At 39.5% G+C, this 23,144-nt stretch overlaps 1 protein-coding gene across 1 annotated transcript in view; it reads left to right on the forward strand.

Annotated features, from left to right (window-relative positions):
* The first annotated feature begins 245 nt into the window (after window positions 1-245).
* Thsd7b (thrombospondin type 1 domain containing 7B) overlaps window positions 246-23,144 on the forward strand; it is a 1,039,160-nt gene continuing 1,016,261 nt past the window's right edge. The window contains exon 1 of the mRNA XM_004626384.2: window positions 246-544. The gene's annotated coding sequence lies outside the window, so the exon portion shown is untranslated. The remainder of the gene's footprint in view (window positions 545-23,144) is intronic.

The following is a 23,144-nucleotide window of genomic DNA, read 5'->3' on the forward strand; positions in this document are numbered from 1 at the left end:
CTTCTCCGCAGCACTCCACGCTAGGGCATCCCACGCTGGGGCGACTCCCTTACCCAGCCCACACCGCACCACGAAGCTTTAAAGTTGCGGGAAACAGTTTCGGGGGCCCCAGGCTGAGGTCAGTGAACCCGCAGCTGCTCGCCCAGGGTCGCAGGTTGAGTCGAGGGTCTGGCTGGTGTGCGGGCTGTAAGAGGACCTGGAGTGGGGAGGAGGTGGGGGAGGGGCTGCGGGGAGCAGCTGCTGGGGAGGCGGGCACAAGGTGGCTCCCCAGCCCAGCGCCCCGCGCTCGGGGGGACGCACCAGGCAGCCAATGGCTGCGCAGAGGTGTACAGCAGATGGCGTCCGACTGCGCCGTTCCTTCCTCCTCCTCCTCCTCTTCCTCCTCTTCTACCTCCTCCTTCAACGCTGAGGAGCCAGAGTCGCCGCCGGGTTGCCAGACGCTGGAATGGGTGGTCTCCCGACAGACACCACCATCTTTCTTGTACTCGGGAAGCTCGGGGCTCGGCGGCTTCCAGAAGCGGCTGCTGCGGCTCAGGCTAGGCGGGTGAGTGCGGCCGCGCTGCACCCGGAGTGGAGCTGGGCGTTCTGGGTTCCCCAGCGAGGCAGCGGGGGCCAGAGGTGGCCACGGGCAGCAGGCGCTGGGGCTGCGCCCCTGGCACACACTTCGCTCTTTGCTCGCCCCCGGCCTCCCTCGCCCTTTTCCCTTCCAGAAGCGGGAACTTGGAAGCGGAGCTTCTCAGAGCCTGTGGCATGGGGATGCATGCAGGAAGGGTAGGCTACCTCCGGCTCAGTGCGGGGACCCTCCAGCCAGATGGGCGGGCCGGGACACCCTGCGCGCGCGACTTGGGCAAGGACCCCCGGCGACAGGACCGATGCAGGGGGTTTCCACATCCAGCTTGCTTTAAGGAGTACGGAGGAGAACCCCCAGATTTCCCCGTTCTGCGCGGATGCCTGAAGTCTAGGGCGGGGAGTTCTGTTAGCTCTTCGAACAGGTTGACTGAGGGTTCCCTTCAGGTTGCGCTGACTTCGAAATGTGCGTGTGGGCGTAGGGCCCCCGGAGGATAGTTGAGCAAGCCAAGAAGTTTTGTGGCTTCCTCTAATTTATCAGTGGATTGTTGGGAGGGCGCAGCAACAGTTTAGATTTCCACTGTCCCTGCCGGGGACAAGGGGTGTACTGAGAAAGGGACGCGGGGTCAGTCTTGGTGTTACATTATCAAGAAAAAACAGAACAGGGCGCCAGTGAGCGGCAGGGAGCACGAGGGTATTTTCTAAAACATCACCTATCTGCACCTGCCACCTTTCCGCTTACAAGGTCCACGCTTCCACAGTATAAAAGTTATTTGAATACGAAAATAAAGCCACTGCTCCTCGGTGTCCGCGTATTTTGAGTCTTGAAGTTGCAAAGCTTGGGATTTGGGGTCTGTGTTGGAGCATTAAGTGCTTTCTGCTTGTCTTTTTAAATATAAGGAAGAAAATAAGTTCGTATGACGGAGATGGGTGCTTCAAGTCTGAACACGCTTTAAGATCGCGTTTGATTCAATTTTGTACAGTTAAAGTGGAGTTGGACTAAGATTATGGCATTTTGGCACAGTGTGGAAGACTGGCACTCTGTTGCAGGGTGGTCTGGTGGTTGCCTGTATTTCCTCACCTTTAGGTGTCTTGGTGCTCTTGTAAATGATCCTCCGAGGGAGGGAGTCCGCGCACCCTCCTCCTGTTTCTAAGTATACCTGTGAGTACTTTCATTATGGAAGTGGAAATCCCTGAAGTCAGGGTTTATGCCAGCCAGATAGACTGGGGAGAGAGAGAGAGAGAGAGAGAGAGAGAGAGAGAGAGAGAGAGAGAGAGAGAGAGAACAACAGAGAGAGAGACAGACAGACAGAGAGGAACAACAGAGACAGAGAGCTAGACAGAGACAGAGAGCGAGACAGAGACACAGAGAGACACCAAGAGAGATGGAGAGACAGAGACGTCCTTTGGCAATGTGAAGGCTGTTTGTTAGGTAAACTCCAAGGAAGCCTTTGTTTTCTTGTCTAGGTAGCTTTTTTTTTTTTTTTTTTTTTTTTTTTGCGGAACCAGGGATCGAACTCAGGCCCTTGTGCTTGCCAGGGAAGCACTTATTCCACTGAGCTGGCCCCTCTTGTCTATACTCAGTTGTTGGTTAAGGCTTCCTGACAGCCTTTTAGGATGTTAGTAATCAAACCATGTAACCTAATCAGTGGCGAGTGAATGCGCATGTTTGTGGGTTAAAGTAACCCCATAAAGTCCCTGCCTTGAGCCTTCACTTTGAAGCACTGCTGTTTTTGAACCTTAATGTCATTAATAATAGGAGCCCTCTTTTAAAACTTAATGTGATCAGTTCTGTATTTTCAATGAGTATATAAACCAATTGAGTAGATTCCCTGGGTTTGGATTCCACTTTCCACAGGCGCCTGCATGCGTGTGTGTGTATTTTGTGTGTGTGTTTGTGTGTGTGTGCACACGCGCATGTGTGTGTGTTTTCCCATCTACCTGTGGGGCACTGAGGATTGGAAACTGTTCTGTATGTGTACTTAGCATTGGATTCAGGACCTTCACACGGAGCTGCATCCTTAGCCCTTTTACAAGATTTTTGTTTTGTTTTGAGACAAGATCTCCCTAAATTGTCCATGCTGGCTTCAGACATAAAAACATATACCTCCTCCTGCTTCAGCCTGCCAGAATATTGGCATTACTGCTACTGCACACCATGGTGCTAGGCTTCAAACTCTTGACATATTTAATAGGAATTATGAAATAATCGTCCAGACCTTAGAACAGCATAATCACTTACTTCTAAGGACTTTGTGGGTGTAATAGTTATAATCCCATATAAAAATATGGGCTAGTCTAACACAGTGGGACAGCCTGACTTGGAAGGCCCACATATCTACAAACCGTTCAGGGTTCTGCAGATTGCAGAATAATTTGCAATAAGGGTTTGAGGTTATGCTCTCTGAGAAAGGCTGCTTGCTGGTGATAGACTTTGAAAGTCTCTCTTGAGGGGTCGTAACATGATGGGCTTACTTTAATTTTAAATCAATACTTGAGAATGATTATTATTATTATTATTCTTTTATTTTCCCTCATTGCTTTTCGTCAGAGTTGTTGCTTGATAAAGAGTTGACAGGCTAAGAAACAGAAACACTGTTAGAAAATAATTATAGATCATAAAAACTTTATAAACACAGTCCCCACTGTCTGAGAACTGCTATTAGTAAATTTGTAACTAGACGTGCAATTCTATTCTCCGGTCAGTGTGAATTTTAAGAGAAAGTAAAGAAGAAATTTTAAAAAATGATACTGCTGGAATGTTCTTTATCAGAAAAAAATTTGAAGATTTTGTCTATTTGCTGCAGGTACTATTTTGAAATAATTTTTTCATTAATATCTATTTTAACAAGTTTGTCCTCAAATCACAAAATAAAGAAGAATGAAAAGATAGGAATGAAGTTAATGGAAGAGGAATGTCCAAACAAGACAAAGTCTAAGGCATGCAACTCATTTTAATTAAACTTCACAGGTTGAGGCTGGAGTCCTATGATTCCTTCACCCAGAAAAACAACCTTCCTGAAACTCCACTTTTGCTGTACTGCACATCTTTGTAAAGATTGGGAATTACAATAAAACATTGACTCCGTAGAATGACAAATACTTGACTGACCCTATTAAGTTTACAGTGAAAATGACAAGTGATTTAATATACAGCATTAAATACATGATTCAGATAAACAGGTTAAAGAATTCTAAGCCAGTGAAAAGTATACTGGTTGATAGGAGAAAAGAACAGTATCATTAACAACAAAGGTTCTGAGATACTCTACAGGTGAGATATAAAGGACATGTCTTTGAATAACACTAAGGTATTATGTTATCAGAAATCCCACACACTCCTTAGATACCTTCTTGGATTTTTGAGTATGAATTGCACACAAGTGCTTTATGTTTTCAAAAGAAGGCATTTCCCAGTATGTAAATCTGAAAGAAGCAGCTGTAATCACTTTAACACCAGCCAGTTCCTTAAATATACCACGAGTCCTTAATTTAGAGCTGTTAACAGGATTAATATCTAAGTGATAATTGCCATGTTAAACCTGTGGAAGTAGGAGGATTTTAAACTCCAATTTTAATTCTAGAAATTTACTACCATGAGGTTGATTGGGATCCACGGTTTAACAGGTCTGCAATCATTGGCATTGGTACTGGTATTGAATTGTTACTTCAACATGGCATACATGTACATTGTATTCAACCTTTCTGCACTAATTGAGATTTTGCTGATGCTTTTAGTTGGAAACTAGCCATGAATAACAATGGATGATTGGGATTTACCCATTGTTATTCATAATAGCAAACAGGGGCTGTTGATGAAATTAGGCAAGGAGTGGTTGCCTGGTCAGCTTTTATGCACCTCTGCTGAGAAGGAAATAGGAATTATAGTCATTTAGTCCCTAGGATGATGCTTTCCTTCTGAGTCAGGATTCCTGAAGCAGGCCAGCTACAGAAAACATGTCTACATAGTTATTTGTGTAGTTTATAATTTACTCTTAAATTTATAATGAACATTCTGTAGCTACTGAATCAAGCATTTCATATGAAGGGGAAAATAGTATATTAGGGAAATGCAGTTACTTCACATCTTTTAGTGAAATGCTGAAACCGACTCTAGAGGTGCTATAGAATACTTTCTCTGGTAGTGAAGGTTCAGTTACTACCCAAGTGGGGGAGTTGAACCCAAGCTTTGCTTGTAAGCAGAACAGTCAAGTCCGGCACATACACAGACTTCTGAATTTAAAGAGTGTGTGTAGGCTGTTGTGATACATAAAACACAGTATGTTTTAAAGCATCACAAAATGTAGATTAGCTTTTAGTCACTAAGATTTTTTTTTTTTTTTTTGCAATTAATGGGATTCTAAAAGTACAAGACTTTGCTGTGATATGGAAATCCATAGAATGTTTTGAAGTCTTAAAAAACATCCTCTTAGCAGAAAAAGTTAGACACTGAAACTGACCTAGATGCAGGGATCCATGAAAGTGTGAAAATGTGCCTGCATAGAACAAAAAATCATCATTGTGGAACTCAGGAATTTTTCAGCAAGGGCCACAGTGCTTGCTTTTGATTTTGCCTCCCTAGTCATATTTTAATTATGAGCCTCTTGTACTTAAATATGCTGTAGCTAAAAACAGAACCCTAAGTCATGAATGTACAAACAATTATTTAGTACCTTGACTGGGAAGAAACTGGTTGCTGTGTTCCACTTGCCTGTGTGAGGGCTGGCTGCAGATTTGTGCAGGGTTATGTATTAGTGAACAGTTCATTACCTCTGGAAGAATCACAATGTTGAGAAAAGCTCTAAACTTCACAGCAGTTAGGCACAATTGCTTTGGTCTTAGACTATAGCTCTGTAGTAAAGCATATTTTAATTTTGGGTCCTTTCATTTGGCTATTTTAAAAACCATATCCTGTAGTATGCACAAATAAGGACTTTAATTATAGGAAGACTGAGGCTTGCACTAATCTCTTACAGAGCTTGCTTCTGGGCTCTCCTATATTGATTTCTACATTTGTGCTTACGGTAGACATATTCTGGGTGATTTGGCCCATATTCATTGATAGAGCTTTATTGGATGTAAAAATATCAAAATTTTTCTGGACTAGTAGATACATAGGAACTGTTGAAGTCCCAGGGAGGGCCTACTCTCTGCATAGTCTAGAATGTCCTACAGGCCACTTACCCCTAGATCATGTCTTGGTACAAACATTAAGCGGGTCCTATTTAGTATGGCAAGGGGGCCTTATGTCCTGCTCCTGGGATATTGCCAGAATTTTCTGATAGCTTTATTCTCAAAAAGAATAACTGCAACCCTTGGCATTCTACCTAGTTGAACTTAAAATGTTTACATTTGCAGTTTAGTGTCTTCTGTTCAACAATGATATCTATTAAAACTACTTGAACAATGTCTTCATATAGTGTATCACTTAACAGAGTAAAGAGATATCAATCCCCTTTCAGCTGAATAATAAACATAAAACCACTTTCCTTTAGAGTTCATTTGTTTTCTTAGAAAACATAAAATAATGTTGAAACATAAAATAAGAGTATTCTTAGGGGTAAAGCCAAGTTTCTAACCCAGGTCATGTGCTGTAACAATAAAACAGCCCTATGACTATCTGACTTCACTTAATCAAATGTATGTGATCAGAGGAATTCTAAAGCTTTTTTTTAATAGGGGAGAAGTAATTATTGTTTTCATTCCCTCTGTTTCTAGTCTTTAGAGATAACTCTTTATTTCATTTTGATTTTCATTAATTGATGTGATGAATTATTATTGATGGGGTTTTATTTAATCTGAATTGACTTATTTTATGAAGTAGAATATCTTCCAGCTCACCACAAAAGGCAAGAGATGTTGATGATTTTGAAGATTCTTTGAGAAAATTTCTTTGATGCTTTCCCTGGATCTTTTGTGGTAAATGCAAAAATACAAAATGCAGACATTGCTAGGTGGGCCCTGAAAAATACCTAGTGTCAATTATTTTCAGTACTGAGGATTGGACCCAGGGCCTTTGACCCAGTCTTTAAAAAAAATTATTCTGAGAGAGGGTCTTTCTACTCTGCTAAGTGACCAAGTTGGGGCTTGAACTTGTGTTCCTCTTGCCTTAGCCTCTTACAGTGTTGAGATTACATGTATGCCCCTGGCTATATTATGATTCATCAACAGAAAAAGATAGGATTCAGATCTGATATGGATTTGTCTAATAGCAGCCATTGCTTTCTGCCTTCTGCCTTCTTCCTTTGTGCCTGTCTTCTTCAAGTTTCCCCATAGACCCACACCTTCTAAAGTGAAGATCCAGAATGCCTCTTCCCTTTTCTTTCCTGCCCCTAGTTATACAAATTCTATTCCACAAGATTCAGTTTTAATTATGCTTGCATTGAATTTTCTCTGATTATATTAGTTCACAAAGAACTGTTTCTGACTGAACAACTCAGGTGGTAAATTCTAATTTTAATGTTTGATTGGATTTCTTTCCTTATTAGCATCTACTTGTAGAGTTCTCATGGCAAAGGCTTTGGATGGGTAAGGATACCCACTCTGTATGGAGAATCTGGAAAGTGTTGGAGACTAGAATGTGATAGAGTAGGGTGTAGGTAGCAATAGCCCTTTGATGATCTACAAGGAGTGGCCTCACACTATCCAAGCACACTATCGAGCTACCAGTTACTGATGAGCACAACATCCCGTAAACCAGGCTAAGTACACTGCAAATGCTGTGTCTCAGGCTTATGACATGTTTTACAAAGTGGGTACCGTTATTTAGTCATTTTTTTCCATACTGGGAAGCAGGAGCTGAGGGACCTTTGATATTTTGTCTCTGGCTAATGCCACTTGAAAACTACAGAGCCACCATTTGCATCCAAGGCTGTTGCAGTGCAAGTGTCATTTGCTTTTGATTCACCACGCTGCTCTAAAGCCTGAAATTTGAGGCAACAATTTTAGTCTTAACTTCCAAAAGAATTTCTTCAAAATGCAAGAGCCCATATACTCATATACTTACCAGCTGTCAGAGCCTCTAGTGAGAATGGAGGTGACTGATAGCAAGAGTATTGCTGAATCACTGCTACATGGGGGTAGATATGCCATTGAGAAATAGGGGGAAAGGCCGTGTTTTGATTTGGCACAGACCTTCTGCATGAAGATTTTATCTTAGGGGTATAAAGATCTTAAGACATTTACATTTAAAAGTGTTAGTGTCCTAAGGAACCATTGAAAGATTCAGGAGATCTAGACTGAGAAAATCCCTACTTTGCTCCTTTTCACTAGTGCCATATCAGCAAGCTGAGCCATTCTGCCAGCTATGCAAAGTCTCAGCTTTGAAATGATCAAAATGTAGGAAAAGGGATAATCAGTTTTCCGATGTGAGAATAGACTGGCAGCAGTCCTGGCCACTCCTGAGATTTGGTAGAGGGCTCTGGGCAGGGGGTGCCTAGCTGTGTTCTCGGCTGGTTGTGTCTCCCAACAGGAAGGTATCTATGGCCAAAGGCGACAGCTTCATTGAGCAGAGGACTGTTATTTGGTTAAACATTAGTGAGAAATCATTTTTGAAGTTATCTTTCTAAAAATGTGTTGCTGGGTCAGCATGATGATTTTTTGACATGAAATTCTGCAGGACCGTATAATAAACCCATTTCCAATACCAGTATCTCTTAGCAGTTTCTGTAGAAATATAGTGTTGGAACATGACCAGTTTCTTTCTGCCTCTGGCAGAATCATATATAAGAAGCACAGAGGAGTTGAAGTTGTAAAGAGATTTTGCCTCATTCTAGGAATGAACATTTTCACATTCAGAGCTGTCTGGAAATGTGATAGGCTGTCTCAAGGAAATGTGAGTTCTCTATCTTTGGGGCCATTCATGCAGAGGATTAACAAGTACGTGTCAAGATATTCTAGAGAGAGGGCACACACACTGAGGATTTATTGAGCATGTACTACGTGCCAGACATTATTCTTCATGTGTTAATGCTTGAAATCATCTCAATAAACTTGTGAGACTTGGCATATTGCTATTTGTAAAAGTAATCCCATTTTATAGATGCTGTCACAGTAAGTGGCTTGCTTGAAATCAGGCTCGACATCCAGCAGTCTGGTTCTAGAGCAGTGTCTGCTCACCAGAAATAGAAGACAAACCACAAATATAATTCCTAAGTCCACCTTTGCATTGTCTAGTAGCCACATTAAAGAAGGAAAAAAATTATAATTAATTTAATTTTTTTTTTTGGTACTGGGGATTGAACTCAGGGCCTTGCATTTTCCAGGCAAAAAAATAATTTTAATAATATATCTTATTGTATATCTAGCATTTTTCATTTGAACAAGAATTGACTGGTGGCATAAACCTGTAATCCCAGCGCTAGGGAGGCTGAGACAGGGGGATCAGTATGATTCTGAGCTGTGTAGAACGACCTTGTACAAAATAAATAAGCAAATAAATAAATAAATAAATGATTAAAAACTATTTAAAAAGTATATAGTCTGTATTTTACCCTTGCAAGCACATTTGTGTCCACACCGGCCATGTTTCAAGCGCTCAGTAGCCCCACGTAGCTAGCAATCACTGTGTTGGTATACTTAGAGTTGCACTATGAACAGTTCCACTCTTCCTGTCTCCTGACTGCTGGGCTTCCTTCTGATGCATGAGAACCATCAGTCTCTGCATAGCTGAGGCCATTCATCTGCTTAGAACGTTTGCTCTTAGATGATATCAGTACCAATAATCTCTCTCTTTTTTTCCCCTCAAATAATCTCTTTTTAAAAACCCTAAAACACTTCCAAAGTCAATTCAGGAACATATTTACTTTCAAAACCTGTAAGAGAGGAAGTGTGTGTGTGTGTGTGTGTGTGTGTGTGTGTGTTGTAAAAACCTGAATCCCATATGCCTTTTGTTGGTGAGGATGGAGCACATCTGGCTGGCTTCCCTTGCCAACAAGGTGTACACATCACTGAATCACCAAATCACCTTGCCCTTCTTGTTTTCACCTAAACAGTCTCCATTTCTTTTGTCCTTGGATAGTTTGTTTCTCTGGCTTTGCTTGATGATACATGTAACCTGTTGCATGTGAAATGAGCACAGCTTAGGACCTGCTTATCTCCGGAGAGCAGGGGAAGGAAAACATTAACTTTAACATGGAATCTAACCAGTTTTTCTAATTTATACCTAATACGTATTTCTCAGCCCCCCGTTACTTGTCCTTACTATGATTACTGCGGATAGAAATTATGAAGGTGATATTTCTGATCAAACTGTAGTAATTGTTTGGTGGGACCGATTCATTTCCTGGCCGCATTCATTGTTCTCAGTGATCTGAAGGGCTTTTCTCAAGTTGAATTTCTGACAGTAACCAGCCCTCTGGGCTGTGACATGCTTCAATTGAAAAAACAGAATGTGACATGTATTTCATTGTGTGGAACATATTAAAAAAGTTCCGTGTTTCCTTTGTGAGCACACCCTCTACTTAGCTACGTATAATAGTGTGAAACATTTTAATAATTCTAAGTCTGCTTCAGTGCAGCAGTGGATTACACAGGTAGCTTAAACTGATTTCAGTTGCTTATTAAAGGAAGCAGAATAAGAGTAACTTCTGTCAGAAAAGCTCTAAACTTCAGAAGGAGGAATTTCCTTGTGAAGAGAAACTCCAAGGATGTATCTTCTAATGTTGTGTGCACAATTATTAGATGTTTCATTTGGATTATAGAATTGGTAGAATGAAAACATAATGCTTGCAGACATAATACATTCCCAGTAAGTACTTCTTTTGTTTCCTTTAAAAAACCCAACTAAACATTTTTCATACAGTAAGACAAACTGCTGTGAAGTGCAAGGTACGCATGTAAACATGCAGATTACTTATGAGAATCTGTGTGTCCACGGATAAAAGCAAATATGGGATAGCAGAGCAATTTATAGAGACTTACACCCTACATAGGAAATGACCATATGCATTCTGTTCTCTTTGAAATCTATGTGTATTTCACGTACTAATTGAGAATTTATTGAACAGGCAGTGCACCTTTCTTTTGCTTGCACACTCATTATTTTGCAGACAGTGACAGCAAAATAAGTGTCTCTTGAATTAAATGAGATGTTTATTGTTATATGTAAATTAAAATGTATCAGATTTATTACAAATGCCAGATTTATAAAGAGACATTATAAAAAAATAAAATTTTGATTTTAAAAAATTTAGTTGAATAAGGTCTAAATGTTTCTGTACTCCTCTAACTAAACCAACTTGACTGACTCCAATTTGTAACTTTTAACAACTCAATTACACTAGAAAAATATTATGTTCACCTATTGGAAGTTAGATGCCTTTTGTGTGTGTGTGCTTTCTTTTTATTCAGAAGACGAAAAACTTTGTTTTCAAGGAACAGTAAGTGATCATCGGAAGTATTTGTGTGGGAGGTGGAGCACAGAATAGGCTAAAATTGTGTGTAGGGCCTAAGTGTTGGGCTCCATCCCTAGCACTGCAAAGTGAGTGCCCATGTAGGCCTGCATGGAATCCCCGAAGTCCGTTAAAGAATGCAGTGCTGAACAATGCCGGGGCAGTGTTATAATATTTCTGAGCAAATAAAATCAGCTAGAACATTAGTGAGCAAATGGCATCAGCTGAAGCCTTAGGGAGGCTGTGTAGCCTACAGTGCTGAGGCCCTCTTTGGATAGCCCATCAAGTGTAGAGAAGCTGTTGCATTGATAGCTTGGCTGTCTGAGCTGATTGCAAAAGTAGATGTAAGCAGCGAGGACGGACGACAGTTCAGCAGAAGCTGATCTACATTTGCTCCAGCATTTTACACTGAAGGAGTTTAATGTGCCTTGCTAGGTTAAATTCCTCCTCTTGAGTTTCTGCAGAAAAATGTAGCCAGTGGTTTTGTACTGCTTGCTTATAGTTTGTCATGTAAGTGAGGACTAGCTGGAGTATGTAGAGATACCCCCAGATTGGTCATGCGTATAAGAAATATTCACAGAATTTCCATGTAAATAGTAAGGCAATTATGGTTATTTTCATGATGAAAATTACATCTGTGGGGTTTTATACATGGATAAGGCCAGCATGAGAGTGAAGGAATGAGCACTCTGTGTACCTGTTTGTTTTTGTCACAATTTTTCCAACATAAATTTTTATTCTGGGCTATATGTGCTATTCTTTAAGATTGGTTATTGGTATTCTCTTTACTATAAAATTGTATTGCATATTGTGCTTCAGGTTGATGGCTTAAGAAATCGCTTTAAGATTCATTAAAAAGAACAGTAATAACACTTCCCTGCAGCCTGGCAATGCAGGCAGAATGGTTTATCCTTGGTTTACTGGTCTGCATAAAACTTGATAGCATTCTCCAACTCTGTGTTTTGAAATCTCATGATGCTTATAGTCTAAATAAAGTGAGACCCAAATCTTTGTAATCTAAAGCAAATAATTTTGTCCTGGCCTGTCACACGGTGTGGCAAGGAAATGCACACAGGACAGAATTATACATTGATGCAGCAGTATGGTTGGCAAGCATAGGCATTTGGTGGTTCCTACAAGATGAAAGCACTGGAAGTAGCAAAATGGTCATTCAGCCCCAAAGAAAAGCTTGAATGCTCAAAGTAGTATGAAATCATTTTTACCAGGAAATTGTAGGAAATGAAAATCAGATTATGTAAATGTAGACATACACATATGCACGTGTGCATGCGTGCACACACACACACACACACACACACACGGAGCAAAAGTACAGCTATTTGAATGTGAATTCATGGTAAGAAATGAGGGCAAATAGGGCCCAACAACCCAACTGAAAGTGAAAAAGCATTACCAGTTCTTGGGATTGGATGTGCTTAGAAATATTTGATTGAAATAAAAAAATGAGATTGATTAGATGGGACAGTAAGAAAAAAAGCTTACTCTTCCAGAGATTTAATTAGTTTCCAATATGGGAGGAATCTGTATAACCTAGTCAGATTATGCATTTTCTTGTATTTAAGCCAACCATATAAACAAGAAAAAGTCCAAATGGGATAGAACTGTTTCAGTGGGTTGTGTAGTGGACGTTAATGTTATTTATAATGTTTGCCAGCAGTTGATGTGTACTGCAAATGAGTCCTAGGACTCCCCTTCTGACTCCTTCTATTTCCAGTCACCTTCTCATCTCTTGTCTTCTTTTCAAATTCTAACTTCTGAAGCTCATAGAACTTGCCTGGTGTTTCCACTCCATTCTTACACTTCACGTCAGCCAATCTGGAGCTTGCTCCCCCTGATCCAGCTGAAATAGTTCTTGCCAAAGTCATAAATTGCTTCCTAGTTGTCAAATCCAATGGACTTTTTCCAGTCTCTATTTATTGTGATGAGTTAAAGAAGAATCTTAGTATATTAGATGAGCCAAGATTGGATTGGCAAAGTCCCCATGATCCTGCCATTTTGATTCTCTCTTCTAAAGCTGCTAAAATACTACTAAGAACTGAGTCAGGGAAAATGGGTGATTTTGAAATATGAATAAAATTAAAAAGATTGAAATGTAGGATATTCTGCCCAACTAAAGAAGAGCCCACAACTGGTATATTGATATTTCCAAATTGAACAATCATGGGTAAGAAAAGGGAAATTCAGTAGATATTTATCAGTAAAAATGCAACAGTGTTTTACGACAGGTACCCCATTATCCCTGTAGAGGAAATTTTGGTAGGTGTAAGAGAGAATCCCCCTCTTTCCAGAGGACTTTGAAGCCAAAAGAGGCAAATTATAAATGCATGCATATAAACGTGCATCTACAAACAGATACCCTTATGAGCACCTGATCCTTATTGATCCAGAGTGTGGAGAGAACACAGGGTGTGCTGGTAGATACTCTGGTGGACAGCCTTGCCACTGAGCTCATATTTCCACCCAAGGGCACCTGCAGTTTTTGTTTGTGTCCCTTTCGTGTTCCCAGATTGATCTTTCATTACCTTGCTTTGCTGCTCCAAATCTGTCTTTAGATCTGTATCTTCCACACTAGCATTCAAAATCTTACACTCTGAAGTCTTATACTTAGTTTTCAAACATTTTCTGTGATTGTCTCCTTGTGTACATCTTTTGGGGAAGTTGCACTTGACCTTGGAATATATTCTTGGGTCATTCTTCCTGTGAATTGTTGCAAGATTGGTGCCTCTCCTGCCAGCCGCCATATCTTGCTCATGCAGTCCTGCTGGAATGGGCTGGATCCTTATTTCCTCATGTCCTAGTACATAGGTAGAGTCTACTTTTCATAGCCTTCTCCCCAAATCCACAAATATCATGCTAAGGAATTCATACAAAAGACAAGGTGAGTTAGGAGTTTTGCAGTTATGTGAGAAACGTTTTGATGCACCTTTAATAATAATTTTGAAAACCCTCTTCCCCTTATCTAATCATTGCTACTAGAGTTTCCAATTAAATGCTTATGTACTTGCATACAGACTCTAGCTTTATTCCAGATTCCTATTTTTCTTACCTTTTAAATTCGGTATGAGTCTGTCACCAAGAGAATTCAAGAGATGGAGAGATTGAAGTAGAGAAATGCTAAGTCATTTCTTTCAAAAAAGAAAACATGCTGTAATATCACTGTAACCATCAGAAGCAGACATTTATGAAGCACCTGTTCTGTGCCTTTACCTCAGCTCTAAGGGTAGGGAGGAATTCTGAGTGCCCGGACACTCTGCAGGGAGATTTAGCTGGAGAAAACGAATGCATCAGCTCATTTTAAAGAGAGACTCAGGACATCAAAATCACCCCTAAGTACCTTTTCAAATCCACCAAGTCAAGCAAAACTATGGCTAATGATATACTTTTGTTTATCAGAGCTGGCATTAAGTAAAATTTATAATACATTGGAGTTAACATTATAGTTTTATTTTTGTGCTGTGTGCACATTTGCGTGCCTTGGATAGCACTGTATGATTTCTACATTATGATTATTTCTTTTTGGGGACACTTAGATTATGTTAAATAACTACTAGGTTTCTTGCACTTTCTGTGTGTGTTGTGAAACATTATTGAATGTGTGTGTGTGTGTGTGTGTGTGTATGTATGTGTGTGTATAACCTTAATTCCAAGTCCTTGATCAGTAAATCAGCCCCTAATTATAATTTATAATGTTTTTTCCTTAACAAAAATAATGTTTCATAACATATTAGAAGAGAAAAAGATATGCTCCTTGGTAGGAAGTATTATATAAATATTATTATATTGCAACTTAATTTATCTTTTAGCTTCTAATATGAATACAATAATTGTTTTAAGATCCCAAATGGTGGAATTGGATTCTCCCCACTGTATTGAGTATTATGCTGTGTATATAGTAGGATCTAATTCAAGCATTTTTTAAATGAATCATATTAGAGTAGGAAACAAAATCTTGGAGACTTCATTGAATGTAGGTTAATCTTGCTTTGATAATTTAGAGTTCCTTTAGGAACTTGGAATATTCCCAAAAACACGAAGAAAATCAATTACCATTGAATGAGACTATAAATTCTGTTTATTTAAGTTTTCTAGGGTTTTAGACGTATACTAAATGGGATTTACTATAAATAGGAATAGATAAGTAGACCAATTCAGTGTACAACAAATTTATGGGAGAAAGAAAGCAGATCAGTCATTGATGCAAATGGGTATGTTCTGCAGATGAGCTGATGTCAAGCCCTCTAGAAAGATCAAGCTTAGGCAGGATAAGAGCAACCTGGCATGCATCTAGGCACAACATGAGCTCAGAGATGGATGGGCTGGGCTAAGACTGAAGGCTGGCTGTCTACCGCAGTATGGCTGTGCGCGTATATGCTTGTGTTCATTTTATGCTGCTCTAGAAAACTTGAGACTGGGTTATTTAAGGAGAACAGACACTTGTTCTCCAATACTTCTGAAGGAAGTCTAAAATCAGGGCACTGGTGGGTTCATTCTTTGGTTCTGAGTTGGTGCCTCGTTGCTGTGTGCTCCCAAGAGGAGGGACACTGTTGCCAGCAGTTACAGTGTCTATTTAGGGCTCTCCTTTATGACGAGTCTGTCTTAGTGACCTGACCATCTTCCAAAAGTTTCAAAATACCATCACTTTGTGAGTGAGTTAGGATCCCAACATGCAGATTTTGGGGTGATCACATGTACTTAAACTTCATAGTTCCAATACATAATTAAAGAGCTGAAGTAGGAAAGAGGGATGCTAGTCTTTGTGAAGGGAGCCAACATCGTCACCAATAGATGTGAAGTGTGTGAAGCGGCACAGAAAGGGGGGCAGTAAAAGGCTCCATGAAATCTGTGCATGGAAAGAAGTGATACTTTAGAACCACTGTATGATTTCTTAAGATGGGATTTGAAATATAAATGAGTAACTGCATTAATAGTTTTTATAAATAGGTGTTTTCAATTTAATTTACATATCAAAAGGCTTGTGGGTGGATTTATGAGTATGGCTACTTGCACTAACTCAAATTATTTTGCATTTTCATCATTGGGTTAATTGGTCCTTGTATTATACTGTTGGGCTTCTTTATCTGTGGGGTCCATAACCTTGGGTTGGAAAATACTAGAAAAATACTGCGTCTCTAGTGAATGTGTCCACACTAATTTTGGTCTACTTTACACAAGATAGTATGACAGCCATTTATATCCTGTTTGTATTGTATAGGAATTGTGAATCATCTAGTGATGTTCTGGTATATAAAGGAGGATATACGCAGGTTATATGCAGACACCGTGTTCTTTCATTTTTAGTAAAAGACAAACACTCTTGGGTTTTGGTTATCTGCAGGAGGTCCTAGAACCAATACCCATGAATACTGAGGGATGACTATTTTAGGCCTACTTAGCACTCACTCTGGAGCCTTCTTAGATGTCTAGCCCCCTCCTTCTGGTGTACTGTGGTCCCTCATTCCTTTGCTCCTGGAGCTACCTATGCTGCGGCTCTCTGGCCTCTTCCTTTACCACCCTCTTGTCTCTCAAACGCTGGCCTCCCTCCAGTTCTGGGACCCTCTGCACTGCTCTTACTCTCCAGGACAGTGGCCTCTGCCCTCTTCCCACCTAGTGTAAGCACTGTTGTCCTTTCTGCCAGAATATAGTTTATTTTGTTAAAGTGTAACACACACAGTTTAAAAGAAAATCATTATGCCATGTAAAATCACACATTAAAATCACACAGGGCATGTGGGAGAAGAAAATAGAGGCACAGAATTAAAAAACATCCCCAGTGACCCATTAAATGCAAGATAAATTGACACAAAATGGTAGTGTGCTTTTCTACATGTCAGTGGTTAAGGAATGGCAAAATACTTCCAAGATGTGGTACTTTACCTTGCAAGAGATCTGATATTCACTTTGGAATGGACTTCAAACAAGCTGCTGAGCTGGAAGACGGTGGAAAGAAACTTTATCTGACATTAGTTGACGGTGGAAAGAAACTTTATCTGGAAATTTTATCTAAACTTTATTAGTTGAAAAGTTGTAGAAAGTTGAAACACAGGATGGGTGTAGCTTGAGGTGAACCGAGAACCCCAGAGAGGTATTTGTGAATCACTACCTGGCTTTCTTCTGTTGGGTATAGATTTTTGCATGTTCACATAGTGTACCTCACAGATGGAATTGTGGAATAAGCAAACACAAAGTCGTATTTCACTCAAATTGTTCCCTAACAAGTCAATTTTATGTTTTCAAAATGAGCATCATAGCACGACTCACTCCACTCTATTGTGAGCTGCCCCTGAGGGCCATGACTTTCTGTGAATGGCCACCTCTCCCATAGTCCAGATGCCATGAAGCCAGGGCTGCTTTGCCGTTGTTCATTTCCGAGCCCCATTGTACAGTGCACTGCCTAGCAGTGGTAGGCACTTACAAAATTAACAAATGAATTGTCCATCCTCTTCTGCTTTCTCAGTTTTGATTATTTTCAATTCTCTAGGGCAAAACAAGTGTAATCAAAATGGAGTAATCAAAGTGAAAGGGTTAATGGCTGATTATGGAGCTGTGCATCTCTCCACCTAGAGCGCACAATGTTGAGATGATTTATTCATGAATAATCTGCACAGACCTGTATCAAGCAGAGTTAAGTGAGAAAACAAAGTGCATGCCAAGTCCTTCTGCGGAGGAATTTAAGAGGAGTTATTGTTCGAAAGGTATTTTTGAGCCTTGAAAAGCATTAGAGGTTGGTAAGGCCCTTTAGAGCTTAGTGCCGGCAGGATGACGCTGTCCAGCCAAGGGCTTCAGGGACTGATGTAGGAAGCTATATAACTGGGGCCTAGAAGTAGAACGACCAGGAGGACCTGGATCTATGAACAAATCACAGACATTGCTGAAAATTCTGTCCAAAGAGGGAGGGAGACTGTGACAGACCAACAGAGTAAAAACAAAACAAAACAAACAAACAAACAAAACAAGAAAAACCCAACAACAACTCAATAGTTTTGTCTCTCTTTCCACTCTCCTGCAACCAGAAGCCAACAGTGAGAGACAAGTATCTTGCAGGAATTGGCTGCCTGCCCAACAGAGCGGAGCAAGGGGTAAGACAGAGGTCGATGGGGCAAATGATTAGGGTATCTTGTTTCGTTGTCTCTTTGTCTGCAAATCAATTGATCAGTGATGTCCAGTGCTGCCATATGAATCATTTTGCAAAGTCCTCTTCATCAGTTTAGTAAGATACATAGTGGCTGGAGCTTTAATTAGAATTTCCTTGAGAGAATTCACTAGGTCATATATTATTTATGTTCAAATGTGAAGTGTAGGCTGCGTAGATGTAGTCAGCCAGAGGGGTGCGGTTTGTTAAGATGAATTTTTTTCTTCCTAATGAGTCATAATGTAGAGTATTTTTCTTTTTAAAGAGAAGTCTCTGTCCAGCATCCTCACAGCAGCAATGTGGTACACATCACCTTTAACCTGGAAATTATATCCCAGATGAATATTAAAATATTCTCTAGAGCAAAACAAAAGTAATCAAAACAGAGCTTTTATAAATAACAATTCTGAGCACAGATTTTCTGTGAGACTGAGAACATTCTCTTACTTGGGCTGCCTTTTCATTTGGTGCCTTCAATCATTTAGCTCAACAACACTCTACCCCATTGAAATTATTTTTTTAGTAAGATATTCAAGTATGTAGGCCACTGAAAAGATTATATTTACTATTTAGACTCCAGGCTTCACATTTGTTTTTGTGAACTATGTGAACAAGTGAAAATGTAAAATGAAAATATAAAGTTTCCAATAATTTACTCATTCATTCTTTTAGGAGGAAGTATAATCATACTATAAAATGCAATTTAATTTTAATATTGAATGTTTTGAGTTTCCAAAAAAGTTGAATTTTAAAAATCTATAATATTTAGTTTGAATTTGAAAAAAACAAATGCAGGACTTTTTTACAATCTCAGTCTATACAGTTATCACCGTGATGAAATGTTTGTTAGCCTTTCTTCTGTTGAGAGCACTGTGGGGTGCAATTTATAAGACAAGTTACAGTGACATTTAGCTGCTCTGTAAACAAGGATAAATTATTACACCAACTATAAAAATTTTAAGCCACATGGTGAGGAGGGCAAATAGGAAAATTTCACTTTATTTTTCTTGCATGACCATTTATTTTCATAATGCTGTTCAGCCTAATGGCAGCAAAGATAATCTTAGCTACTTGTAGGTTCATAATGTCTCATTTCTTTCACATTCACCTCCATATATTCCTCCCCTTTTCCTTCCCTTGGGAGGCACTTGCTTTGGGAAGAGATTCTGTTTGCCCCTGAGGGGTACATTCCCCTGTTGCCCTAATCTATCAGTAGTGCAAGAAGCCTTCTTCCCTCTGCCCCATGCCTGCTCCCACTGCTCCCCTGTCCTCAGGCGTGGTGGCATGGAGACAGGGAGATGAAGGGGCAGGAGCCATTTATCATTCATGTAAAAAACAAAACAAAACAAAACAAAACAAAAAAAAAAACCTGACAAAGGATCTACAAACTGTGGTACAGGGTTTCAGGTTAAATCCTGAGGGGATTTCACTGACCTTATCAGTTACAAAGGCTACATTTCTTGTTATATAGGTCTTGGTTTATCATCTTAACCATCCAGCAGAAAAGTATGAAAACAAACTATAAAAAGTAAAATCATATTAATATGCTGAGCTGTAAAAGGCTCCAGTCAACAACCTCAAACATTGCCAGTCTTACGGAAAACCCAGTACCATTATGGGCTACTGGACTATATTGGGATATTTTGCTGAATTCATGTACCTACAGTATTTAAATGACAATGGAATGCCCTTCTCTGACAAAAAAAAATAAAACCTAACCAAAATAGTGGGATAAAAATGAACGACCATTTTGTATCGCTATACTCAAAATAGTTAGGATAGATATATAGCTCCATTCTCTTAATTCAATGAATGGAGAGGTTTGTTATAGTAGTGTTTGGGACAGGATATCATGTCTGCATCTTGTACTATGAATAACCACTTAGACAATAATATGCAATGTATTTTTTTTGTAGAACCAGGGATTGAACTCAGGCCCTTGCACTTGCCAGGGAAGTGCTTATTCCACTGAGCCATTTCCCCATCCCTCAAACATTACGAATTGTATTAATTATTGAAAATGTGTTAGTAATCGGTTGTGAAACTGTCTCATTGCTATTTATTTCTCAATAAAATTATTTTAAAAAATTACTACATGTTTTTAGTACATGAAGTGTACATTTATCTTCCAAAGTAGGTACATAATGCAGTTTATTTCCTTTTTCTCATTTCCTTCTTTTTTATGTATTTAGCACAGGGTCTACAGGTCTACAGGGTCTCACTGCATAGATCATACTCATAGTGATTCTCCTGTTTTCAGCCTCCCAAGTGCTGGGATTACAGGTGTATGCCACCATGCCCAGTCTTCATTTCCCTCTTTGAAGACCCAAAAATGAAGATGAGGCTGTTGGGGGTCAGATTGTTCTTCATTCCCTTTCCTAGAGACTCTACATGTAACTTTGTGTCACTTCAAACATTTCTGCTCTGATTTGAACACAGAGATAACACAATTTTTACACTTGAAAATAATCAAAGATTTCTGTTTTCACATTCTCTTAGATTTTCTCTTCTGTTAGCATGCCTTGAGATTGGTTGGGTTGTGGGGACTAAAATTCCAATGAAGAAATTCAGTAATCTGGGCTGAGGACACCTCAATCAACACCTAGTACACTTCTTAAATTCACATTGTGTCACTCTTAGGAGCCTACTACCTTATCTCTCAAAGAGGAATTATACTATGTTACAGGTTTATTAAGATTCAGTTTGATAGATTAGTCCAGTGACCAGTCAGAGTAAACTAGTCCTTCTCCCTCCTCTTGTCCCTTTTCCCTTGCAATATAAGGAAGAAAATAAAGGTTAACTGAAGTAGATATACATGGATAAAATAAAACCAGAAAACCAACTCAAGGCTGGAATTGAGGTACTACGCACATAATCATGTTGAGGTAAAGCTGTTAAGTAGTCTTGTGCTGTAAAAGCAGTACACATGTAGAGAGAATTAGACAACACTGACCAGCCAAAAAATGAGAAAAGTCATCGCATTGCAACATGTAGAGCTTACTACTAGTAATAGTTTAGTGTGTATCTTCAAAAAAAATCTTTGTCTGCATGTATATGTTTAATAATTTTATAAATTCTCATTTTGTAACAAGGAATATCTGAAATTTCCCAGTTGTCCTCAAAATGTCTTTCCCTATTGTTTATCTCAACTATTTTCCAAAAGAGTATCACAGTTTTCTTCTCTGTTATGTAGTGCTGTTTTTTTTTTTTTAAACTGAGAGATGTCTATGTTGTTAAAAATAATTTTGGCTTGTTGAAAAGTCCTGTCCAGTTATCCTGTCAAATGTCTCACTTTCTGGATTTGTCAGATGTTTCTTCCAGGTAGTCTTTGATTTCTCTCTCTCGTACTCTCTCCTCTCTGCTAGGCAGATATTTTATCTAAAATGTTTATTATCAAATACTTTGGGCTTGAAATGGTGCACTGGTAACTTCTTATATTTCAGATTGCATCAAATTGGAAGACACACCATGCTTATAGATGCTAAAATTTATGGCTGCTTCAGAGTAATGATTCATACTTCCAGAATGTGTGTGATTATTTTAACTTGATATGAATGTCTGATTTCTGTTCAACCATTTTACCTAGTAGTTTTAGACCCATACCAATAAAGCTTGTTTCAGTCAAAAGAAATGGTTATGTTGGGCTGGGGAGAGAGCTTGATGGTCTAAGTACCTGCTTGGCAAGAGCAAGAACCAGAGTTTAATCTCATGTGCTATAGACTGTGTCAGCTACCGAAACTGGGTGCAGTGGCACATGCCTGTAATATCATCCCTGGGGAGGCCAAGACAGTAGGATCTCTGTGAGCCTGAACTGTGTAGTGAGACCCTACTTTTTAAAAAAAAAGAGAGAGGAAAAAAATACATATGTTGTAGGATGGAGATTGGCATGACACCTTGTAGAAAGGGGGCAATCTCAGCTTTCTCTGTTTACATAGGAGAATGGTCAGATTTTAGTAGACTTGCATGAGACATGTCTTGGTGGCCAAGGCACACAGGATTGCTGGAAATATTACTTATTGAACCTAAAATTGAGAAGAAAGAATTGGGTGATTTTAACCATAGACTTTATGCAATTTGTGTCTCTGGTGAGCAGGAAGGGCAAGGTCAAAGTTCAGAAGATGATGCAGTTCATACCCCAACATTATTTAAAATTTTAAGCACCTTAAAAATTAAATCCAAAAACCTTTTAAAAAATGATGTTAAAATGACTTTTTTTCCCAAGGGAAGTCTTGAGCTGGAATATATTTCTGTATATCTGTATAAGAGTCTGCTTTTGATTACTGGAATTTTATGAGCTCTGACAACTTTTTCATAAGCCCTGTCTTTTCAACTCTTTGGGTGTAAATTATTCTTTTCTGTTTTCTAGGAGTAAATTACCCTGTGCTCTGGCATAGGGACTATTTCTGAGGCTGCTGGAGGGTGTTATGATTGTGGAGTTTTGAGTTTCAAGACCTGGATTTTAAGAATAGGCTGCTTTGTAAAATGTGCCAATGTATGAACTTGTCAGAGAAATCTTTTTGGTTGGTCTTTAATCCTCTTGGATGGCAAAACTCAAAATCCTTTGGAGATTTTGACTTCTCTATAGCAAATATAAAACTTGTGATTTTAGATTGCATTAAAGTATTATGATTATTATTATTTGAGAAATGGATTGCTGTCCTTTTTTCCAGGTACCTCCCATTCATTACTTAGTGATGAGATTTGCTCAGACTAAGGAAATGTGAGAAGAATTTGAGTGCTCCTTCCAAGTAGTAGTTTTATGCCTCATTGTGTAGTTTCACCTGTGCTTTCTACCATCTTCCCAAGACTGGCAAGTGCCTAGCAGAAGCTGCTCTTTCAGTCTGCCTCTCAAATCTGGGGTATGAAACACGTGTGAGAACTGACTCTTAGGGTTAAAGGCCATGACAATTTTGGTGTCTTTGTTAATGCAGCATAACCTAGCCTAACCTGACCCATACAGAGGAGAAATAAAATGTGTGAATATCACACAGGGTTGTGCTTGAATTGAAGAGAGGACAAGACTGGAAAGTTTTGTC

The sequence above is a fragment of the Octodon degus genome, unplaced genomic scaffold (genome assembly GCF_000260255.1).
Source record: "Octodon degus isolate 3935 unplaced genomic scaffold, OctDeg1.0 scaffold00014, whole genome shotgun sequence".
Taxonomy (NCBI): Eukaryota; Metazoa; Chordata; class Mammalia; order Rodentia; family Octodontidae; genus Octodon; species Octodon degus.